Source organism: Eucalyptus grandis, chromosome 3 (assembly GCF_016545825.1).
Source record: "Eucalyptus grandis isolate ANBG69807.140 chromosome 3, ASM1654582v1, whole genome shotgun sequence".
Taxonomy (NCBI): domain Eukaryota; kingdom Viridiplantae; phylum Streptophyta; class Magnoliopsida; order Myrtales; family Myrtaceae; genus Eucalyptus; species Eucalyptus grandis.
In genome coordinates this window covers 39,971,928-39,982,566 of record NC_052614.1, presented here as the reverse complement: position 1 = coordinate 39,982,566, position 10,639 = coordinate 39,971,928, and the positions used below count along the sequence as shown (strand labels likewise).

Sequence of the window (10,639 nt, the reverse complement as noted above, 5' to 3'; positions counted from 1 at the left end):
GAAAGAAAGTAGATCGAGTAGATTTTGAAGAAAGTAATTAATGGACTAAGTTGAATTAGGAAAAACTACTTAGAGGTGCTGTGGCTTAATCCTCCTTCTTCTCCTTCTCATTTGTCGCTCCCCATTGCTCTCTCTTTCTCGCCGCCTTCTGGCATGATCCTCGCTCTTGCTTTCTCATCTCTCTCGTCGCCATGGAATTTGCTAACCTAGTTTGCTAACCCAACCGGTGGTCAATTTTATTTTTCATTTGACTCAAGTCGCCCGTATGTATCACTCTATTATGGGTCTGCGTCAACAGCTGTTTGCGATGATCACATTGCCTTTGACCTCCCAAATATACAAGTTTTTATTTCTTTGGAATGTCTTGCCAACGTTTGTCATCTCATCACTCATATGTTGAATCAATTATAGGTTGACGTTGTTTCACCTTTGCCGGTGTCATCCACATTGTCCTCTAAGTTTAGATACTTTGAAGAGGTTCGTTGGTTTCTCTCGTCTTTTCTTTCTTTGTTAGGTTAATTTGATACTAATTCTTCCATCTTAGATGTTTATTGTGGAGGAGCTGCTAATCCCTCTTCGGAATGGACGGATTATTTACAACATTTTCTATTCAGCCCCGCAGCAAGAGCGTATTTGATGCAGGAGCCGTTACCGTATCCGATGCCGATGCCGCTAGTGCAAGGGCCGGCCGAATTATACCCAAACCCATTCCCATAGCCATTCCCTTGTGCAAACCCATTCCCACAAGCCGCTCAGCCGGCGGTAGACGAGCTGTATGGGTCTACTGGTTCGTTGCTACCTTGACTCTCGACCGCCTTCATTCCCTACTACATTTGCTTGTCTGCCGCCGAATCGCTGCCTTCTGGGAATGGCATCAGGTTTTGTGACCTTCGCCCTCCATCGGCCTCGAGTTTAGAGACTTTGAAGAGGTTCGTTGGTTTCTCTCTTCTCACTGTGGGTTAATTTGATACTAATTCTTCCCTTTTGGAGATTTATCATGGAGGGGCTGGTAATCCATCCTTGGAATGGACGGATTATCTACCGCAACTTCCGTTCAGCCCCGCCAAGAGCGGTTACCGTATCCAATGCCGCTACTGCCAATGCAAGAGACGGAACATATTTTATTTTAGACTACGTTTACATTCTCACATGTCCATATTGTTTTAGTCTGTATACATTCTCCCATGTCCATATCCTTATGTCACGGCCAATCGATTGGGATTATTCATATCCTTATGTCACGGGCCGATCGATTGGGATTGTTCATATTCTTATGTCACGAGCTGATCGATTGGGATCGAGACCGGGTGACGACTCAAGAGTAGCTTCCTAGAGAGAAGCTCTGGAAAGAAAGGAATTTTGTATTACTGAAATGGTTGAATGGATACAAATGAGGGAGGTAGCACCCTTCTTATACTTGAGACTATCAAATTACATTCATTGATTGAGTTTTCATCCGGCGGACGAGATCGTACTACCAAATCTACCAACTACCAACAAATGGCAGGAGAATTCTAGACTTTGGTTCAATTACCGTATTGCCCCCCTTGAAATGTTCCGAAAGTCTTCTCGTTGGGAATCCACCAACAATCGCAAGAGGTCCTTCTTGGCACGGCCCTTTAGCTATAGAAACATGTTGGCTGTGACACTTAGCTACTGATATGAGTGTAGAGTTTCAGTCTGTATAGCTTCAGTCTCTCTAATGATTCCATTTTATTGTAGTACTTTTCTGTTGTTCAACACGTTAAAAATAGTGGATTATGATTATGCTCTACGTTCTGACCAACTCTTTCCATCAATTTCTACACAATCACCTACTCAAAGTGAAAATGCTTGATAATTACGTGACCGCAGAAAAACACAGTACCGCATTACGAGGGAAAGAAAAGAAGGATTTGACCGACCGTCAAGCAAACCTTTGATGGCGCATTTATTATTCATCTTGTCACGCGAAATCTAAAAAGGAAATGGATCAAATTGAGGAGATTTTGAAGAGAGAATAATTAATGGATTTCTTACGCTATTGCATCTGCAAGCTGTAAACTAAGAATTTATGCACGAAAGCTGACTTTTGCTAGTGACTTCAATGTTTTTTTTTTTTTTTTTTTTTTATCCACATGATATAATGATCATGTTGAAAGTAGATTTCCCATCACCCGAGAGGACTAGTAGCTATGCCCACCATGCATACGATGGCAATGCTTGTGGCTAACTAAAACAAATTAAGTTTGTGTAAATTCCTTACCTCTCAGGAGGAAGCAATTGTTGTTGATCAGATAATCAAATTCAAGTATGTTAGAGTTAACTTTGCATTGGACTCAAAGTCCTGAGTGCACATCCTGTGACGGCCTAGGCGACGGTGCGCGGGAAGGAGGGATGGTAGTGCGTCCGCGCCTCGGTTCTCGGACGTGTGCAGAGCGTCTCTTGTCCTACATCGCCTAGAGAGGAAGTCCTAGGCTAGAAAGAACTAATAATAGATTGAATTAGCCTGGAGAGTGAAAGGGAGCATGAACCTCCGGCTTTTTCGAACTTCGTTCAACAAAACATTGCATTTCCCTGGCAAGATTACTACTTTCATCATAAGACAGTTCTTCGGATATGGGCAACGACTAGAACATCACTTTTTTTTCTGGCTAGAAACAACCATAAATTGCTCATTGCTGTGAAAGAAGATGGTGCAGTCAAATGCAATTCTATTTTGAGAGGTGACATTATCACAAATTGCGACCAGATCCGTTGGTAGACCTCCAAAAGTGACCATTGACCCATGTCCTGTTCTGCAGTACACATTACTTACAGTTTTACGTTACCATCACTATCAATTGAAACAATGGAGAATACAAAAAGAGCTATCTTCTGGCTGATGAAGCTAAATTTACTTCATAGACAGTCGAAGCCTCGTCAACAAATACTTTGAAACACATAATAAACAATGACATTATGAGCCTTTGCTAAATTTGCGACGAGTCATCTTCTCTTATTCATACAGTATAATGGTTTATCAATTCCCTTTCCACACTGAAAATAATAAAAGGATTAGATAGAACCTCGGAAATGCTTCTTCAGTCAAGATACCAAAAAAGTTCCCCGTTTTGTTCATCTGCAAATATTTTAGGAAGGTCCTTCTACAGTCTAACGCTGGATCCCACCAAATAATAACAAAGCTCATACGGCCTAATTCGGGTCTCTGCAAAATTATGAAGATAACATGCATTAAGAATTTCGTCATGTATCGGTTGAATCCTTTCCACATAAATCCTAAACAATTTCCTTTTCTTTGAAAGAAGAAAAACAGAAATAAGACTGTTAATGCTACCAATAGGCATTTTCAAACTCACTCATCCTTTAGTTTTTGGATTTTCTTAGGATCTGTCTTATGCATGTTCCTTCTAAATTGCTGCCTCACAAACTCGACAAGAAGCTGAGTAATGTGTTGCTGCACAAATGTAAGTGAAGAGAAAAATAGTTAGTTCCTCAGCCGCACAAAATACAAAAAGTGTATATATGGAAGGAGTGGGCTCGAATTATATACAATACACTCCGCTTAAACTACTTTCAAATATCAACAAAAAATTCAATTAAACATCATTAGTTCAGAAATCATAAATTTGGGGTCTAAAAATTTCAATTAAGTGATAGAGTCCAAATATGTTGGAAATTATGATCCATTTTCTCTAAAAATATCTAGAAACTACTAACTTAATCATGAATGTGAGAACCTTCTAGAATTGTTGAGAATGGAGATTACTAGTTGAATCTAGAAGATTCACATGGGAATGCAAGCAAGCAAAAGCCAAGCATCCTAGAACAAGCAAGAGAAGTCTAGAGAAGTCCATGCTTCAAGAGAAGTATAGAATTCTATAATGCTTCAAGTGAAGTCTAGAATTCTCTATCTTATGTTAGTAGCTATTTGTAGAGAAGTCTAGAGACTTCCTCTACCTACTTTGGCAGCCTATATAAAGGAGCAAGTGCTCCATGTTTTGGTGAAGGGAGCTAACCATAAAAACCACACATCATGCTCCTCACCAACACTTCAATTATTGTAAAATTATTTTCATAAACTAGTGAAACTATTTTTGTCCCATAAACCTTCTCAAAATATCCATCCTACTCCCTTGTTCATCCTCTATCAAATATAAACTATGCCATGCTTCCTCGCATATTTATATTTTTAACAAAATAGAATAACAATAATAATGAGCTAAACATAGGTAGAATATCTGGTTACTCGTACCTTTATAACAGTCCAATTCTCATACGCACCAGGAGACCATGGATTCGGACTGAAGAGGCGCCTCGGTATTCCTTTGGGATACTTCCAGCCGGTGCATATGAAATTGCTGTCCAGACCAGAACCATCAATGGCATGCCATAATCCGCAATGAAGCCTCGAAGCAACCCTATAGCAGGTCGAGCGAAACTTACAACGTCATGACTGGTTTTTAAGGCCCGTTATAACATGACATTGGAGAGCTGCGCGACTGGAGAATCTGGAGCCGGCGGCGGTTTCGGGAGGATCCGCGATGCCGTTTCCCGCTTTGACGTGATCGTCCAGATGCGATCTCTGCCTCCTGTGAAGGAATTCAGCCGGGTGCCGTCCGTCGTGGTCAGGATGAGGCATTACTCTGCCGCCGTTTGATCGAGGAGATGGGTTCTCGCGGGGTGGGCTTGAATGTCTACGTCTGGGGGATTCTGATTAACTGCCTCTGCCGCTTGAGGAGGGAGGAGCTGGGTTTTGCCGTTCTGGGCCGGGGTCTTGAAGCTCGGGTTCGAGGCCAACTTGGTGAACACGCTGATCAACGGCCTGTGCGAGGGTGGAGGGTTAGAACGGGCGGTGAGGCTGGCGGACGAAATGGGAGACTATGGGTTGAAGCCAGGCACGTATACGTATGCGGCCATTCTGAAAGGCGCGTTGGGGAAGGAGGATAGAGGTCTGGCGATGGAGTTGCTGAGAAATTGGGAAAGGCAGAATTGCAGGCTGAATGTGGTCGCGTACACGGGATCAACCTTCTCTGTAAGGACGGGTTGGTATCGAAGGCCTTGAGCCTTCGTAAGGATATGGTCGGTTGAGGTGTCGACGCGGCTGCCATCACATATGATTCCTTGATTTGGGGTCTGTTCTATATAGGCCGGTGGAGAGAAGCTCTTGCTTTAAACCTTCAAGATGGTCGGGAAAGACGTCCGGCCCGACTTGTTGAGTTACAGGTACTTGATTCACAGTACGACTCATCAGGGTCGGTGCGGAGAAGTTCTGGTTTTGTTCGAGCGGATGGTGCGGGAAGGCTACGTTGCGGATGCTGGTACTTATACCTCTTTGGTTAAGTGTCTATGCAGTTCCAGTAAATGCGTCGAGGCTAGAAGGCTGTTGATCGATATGGTGCAAAGGAGGGTAATCCCAGATGTTCGAACTTTTTCCCCGGGGTCAGGACACTTTATATGGAAGGGATGGTAACCAAAGCAAAATGCGTTGTTGATGGGATGAGTCAAGGAGGTGTAGAGCCTGATGTAGTTACATCAACATATTGACGGATGGTTGTTGTCTCACACTTCAAATCAATTATGCTAAGTTGCTCAAACTGATGGTGAACAAAACTGCTCGCCCGATGTTTATAATTGCATCACTGAAATAGATGCATACTGTAATGCTAAAAATTTCGATGAGTCAATAGAGCTCTTCACAGAAATGCTGATAAGGATTCAATTGCAAATGCCATCACATTAACATTCTGATCGGTGCCTTATTCCATGGTGGCAGAGCTGAAGCCGCAGAGAAGCTATTTGATTAGATGCAAGCTGCTGGCCTACCTCCAGACAATTTCACCTATATTCTGCTGGACAGCTTTTGCAAAACTCAGAAGCTTGATAAACTGTAGGGCACACGGTTGCAAGCTTTGCACATTAAATATTCTCGTAGATGCTTATGTAAAGAAGGGCAGGAAGACAAAGCCCAAGAGTTGCTTAAAGATATGTCGCGATGCTCTCATGCTGCTGCTTACCACATTTCAATTAGAGGATATCTGAGAAACCATGATTACTTAAGGGCAGTGTAATTTCTTGGTGAGAGGGTAAGGGTTTCTCTACTGATGCATTGACGATGGAGTTGCTATTTAATTTGTTATCTGACAATGAAGTTGATCCTGATCTCTTACAGCTGATCCAGAAGTTCTTGTGAACTTTGCTGGTCTCAAGCCTGTGAGCCTGCTGTGAAATAAATTCACACACTTGATATTTAATCCAAGCGACCCTAGTCAAATTTTTGTATACGTGGGGTTGTGCGTACATGGTCTGATAACATCTGGAGAGACGCTCCAGTTGCATATGGTGCGTTCGCCCTGTTACATCTGCAAACAGCAATGAATGGTCTAAGGTGGAGAGGACGGTGTATAAAATGCACAATATCATGTTATCAGACTTGCAGAAAATCACTGAGCAGTTTAGAACATCTAAATTTTGGAAGGCCTCACCAAACGGTGTGGATCGCACTGGCGGCTCTACAGAGTAGTATAGTACATCTAAATTTTGAATTAACTGAATTGGTCGTGAGAAAGATTTGTTCACTTTGGGGGAGTGTGGAGATCATTGTCAGGGTAAGAAGGAACTCTACATTGTGAAGAGCGTTGCTGGATAAAAAATTTCGCTTTCTTTGCCGTGTCTGGCGTGGTGCTGAGGTCTTTTTTGACTGTGCTAAGGAACAAAAGATCCCCATCTTTCATCTGAAATGAGATTTATGATGTCAGTTTAGCCAAATTTTGCTTTAAGGCAGAACTTGGATGCATCCGTTACTCTTGCTGGTGGGCGGGAGTGTTTTGCTCTTGAAGGGCTTACCGAAGTTGCCAGGAAAACAAGTTACCCCGATTCATTATTGTGGCGCCTTGGTCTATTGAAGCTGAGTCGATTAACCTTGAGATAGGGCTGTGTCGACTTCTTCATGGCTTGGTCCTCATTCCAAGCAAGTTTTCGCCTTCTCTGTAGCAGATCTATCAATGGCTGGTGAGGTCATGGAGCAGCCTGCAATCATTTTGAAAGCTTGCAATCTAGTGCTCGGCACAGAAATTGGAACGGCAGCTTTCTGACATGCTCGGCGCATAACTCTCTGTTACTCCGGCTCTCATCAGCAGAAAAGAAGGTGAAGGAGCTGTGACGCGATCCGAGCTGATTTATGATCATATGCTTGAGTGAAATTGCTTGTATCAATGAAATGCTTGAGCAATGTGCTCATTAAAATGCAGCCAAGGCTTGTATTTGCCATGGAAAAGCAATAATATTTGCGAGAATCCTATACTGATAAGAAATAATTAGTGAATGAAAATATTTTTATTATTAATAATAATTATGTCTAAATATTTTGTTCATTCATTTTTATAAGTGATATATGCGATCATTTTCAAATAAATAATTTCTATATCATTGATTTTTCATGGAACAAACGAATCTTTAGTGATATGTGATGGCTTTATGTCATAAGTAACTTTTAATTAGGAATACTATTTTTTGCTTAATCCATGTAGTAGGTAAATTTCCAATTGACGATGAATTTTCGTATAAGAAAGGATATTTAATAACATAATAAATAGGAGTTTCTCAAGGTAGTGTCATCTAACTACTTAGTAATTAAACAATAATTGAATTGCACGTACATTTAAGAAATCTCGACATAATTTTTATAGTTTCGTGGGAATTATTTATGTTAAAATTTGAGAGAATTAAGAATTATACTGTTCAATTTGATTTGTGATTCATTGTTTCTAACTATGGCGATCGATTTTTCCAAATCGACTTTCGAAATAAAGCGATCGTTTTTTGAAATATTTCCACCAATCGAGCAATGCCCATATTTTCTCCCTCGGTGCTCGAATTTATCTGTTTATCTAATTAAATTTGTGGAAAAAGCATTTACTAATGAAAATCCAAAATAGATAAAATTCCAGATATTTTATTTTCCATTTTTTTTTTTTCAGATATTTTATTTTTCAAGGAGAGAGAGATTAACGTCCAAAAACTGCCAAACCGAGCGACTGGCTTTCAGCTCAGCAATGGCGACCCTCCTCCTTCCTCGGCCCTTCCCCGACCTCTCCTCCTCCTCTTCCTCCTCCCCTCGCTCCCTCCCTCGCCGGAGCCCCTGCCGCCTCCTCCCTCTCGCCGGCGGCCTCGCCGCCGCCGCCGCCGCCGCTCGGATCCGACTCCTCCGGCCCGCTCCTCCTCCGAGAACTCGCTGTAAGGGATTTCCGGTCGCGTTTCTGGTTCGCTCGCGCGTTTCGGTGCGGTCGGCGTCTAATCGTGTCCGGTGGCGTTTGAATTGCAGGAGAGCTTCGACCTTCCTTCGGATTACTTCGCGCAGCTCCCGCGCGACCTTCGCTTGGATGTAAGTACTGGCGATGGACAGTGAGTCGTCACTCTTCATGATGAGTGGCATTCTCGTCGAATTATGGAGGGGGGCGTGCGTGAATGCGGATTGCTGTTACGAGGGGGTGTCACTGCGGCCGTAGGCTTAGTTGAAATTGCACGTCACAACCAGCTTTATCAAAGCTGTGCAACGATATCGTTTCAAACCCCAAAGTTTACGCCTTTTCGTAAAACTAAAGGAGATGCCCATGCTTGTTGATCATTATCGTGGGGGATTATAATGCCCTTGTTTTAATATCTGGATCGGTTTGAGTTTTTCATGATGGATTATTATTATTATTATTTTTTTTTTGGGTACATGTTGAAGCTGAATGATGCGGCTTTTGACCTTTCAAATGGGCCGGTTGTTGATGAGGTTTGTTGTTAAGCTCCAATTCCTACCTTTTGTGATTCATTTGTTTCGGTTGTACGGTTTCACTGATTGAGTGGAGTTCAGATTTTGTCAATTGTCCGTGGGAACTTGAAGAAGCTCGAAGGGAGATGGATTATATCTGACATCTGTATGCCGATTGCTTTAATACAAAAGTTAACAAGTTTTATGTTTTTTATTTCCCTTTTTCCAATGGCCAGTGTGGCGAAGAACTTGGAGATATATTGTTAAATTGGTTGAAATCGTAAGGACAAGCAGATACATTGACATCTAGGACTTTGGCGAGCAAACTGCCTCTGCTAGAGAGAGCTCTTTGGCTGATAATGCTAAATCAGGCATGAAGAAAACACTGGCTTATTCATGCTTAATACATGCTTAAGGGTCTGTCATGAGCCTCATGATCATGCAATTGGTGATTTAGCATTGGGGAGGCGCTTATCATCTGCTGGAAGGAGGTTCCAGTCCATGGGACCGTATGGTCAAGGCGAACTTGCTAAGGTATCTTGCAGAACTGGTGAACTCTCAGCATGGTAAAAGTTGGTATACTATTGCTATGTGAGCTTAAATGCAAACAACAGGAATGGTGGGTTAAAAAGAGCAATTTTAATCTGCCAAAGAAGCAGAAAATGCACACTTGAAATTCAGACTGCCCTACCCTATTTTAATCTGTAAATTTGTTGCGTGTCGGTGTTAAACACTTATAAAACTAAATTAGTTAGAACGAGAATTTCCTATACTTTTGAATGAGTATTTGAACCCAGTCATTGCATCAACTCCTTTTTCCTTGTTTTCTCAAACTACATTTTTTTTCTTTTTATCATTGACTGAAAGAACTGGAAGCACTCAAGAAAAACCTTGACTGATCATGCATAAGGACCCCTAATGATGTGAGCCTCGATGTTTGGAGAAATCTTTTCCACTTTGAATGTGGCATAACTACTGGATTTATATGAGGTGTGTAAACTGTTTCAAATTGTTGTTAGATTGCAAACATAATGATTGCGATGGGAAAGCGTTTGGCTGCAACCCAAGTATCTGCCGCAATGGTTGAAGAACCTAAGAAGGAAGCCTGAACTTTTAGGGTTGGTTCTAGCTCTCTCCTGGTTGAGGTCTCAAGGACAAGCTTATTAACATAATGTGATCTGTCACTGGTTCTTCACATTTTTGAAAATGCAGTTTGGAGAACTTCAAGTAGAAGTTACATCAGATAAAGCCAACATTGGGGCTGCTATCGGTTTTTCAATTGGGTAACTGATGCTTTTTGTCACAATTGATTTTTTTGCCTAGTTATATTAGTTTGAAGAGTATTAAATTGAAAACTACCGTTTAAAATGCAGAATTCTTTCGTGGCAACTAGCTCAAGGCGTTCAAAGCATCCCTGAGAGCTCTTTGCAGTATGCAAATGATAATGCTTTGCTGCTGGCCAAGGTTTCTGAGAACACCATCTTCAACCTTGTGTAGATGTCCTTTTGTACTACATTTACTGAACGCTGATACATGGAATCCTTTGAATGCAGTCTCTAAGGGGTGCTCTACTTGCGACGGGCTATTCATCAGCTATCTTGTCCACAATCGCATCCTTTGGCGTTCTTGTGCTTGCAAGACAGCTTAAATCTGAGAACAAGTGACGTTGTCCTAGTTTTGCTTGTAGATGACCATTGACTTGAGGAAGAGCTGAACATGACTGAAAATGTATTACTATCGTCGGTATGAATCCATCGGTTATGGATACGTACTGATAGAATATATCTTTTATGTACATAAACTTTTTGGGCGTGAAGAATGCTTCTTGGCATGTTCCTTGTTGCCCCATAATTGGGGAAGCTGATTTGATTTATTGCATCTTGAAGCAGATGTTGCCCTGTT

The 10,639-nt window shown here is 41.8% G+C and overlaps 1 pseudogene; it reads left to right on the top strand.

The window, feature by feature from the left end:
• The first annotated feature begins 7,995 nt into the window (after positions 1-7,995).
• On the top strand, positions 7,996-10,639 carry LOC120291846 (annotated as a pseudogene).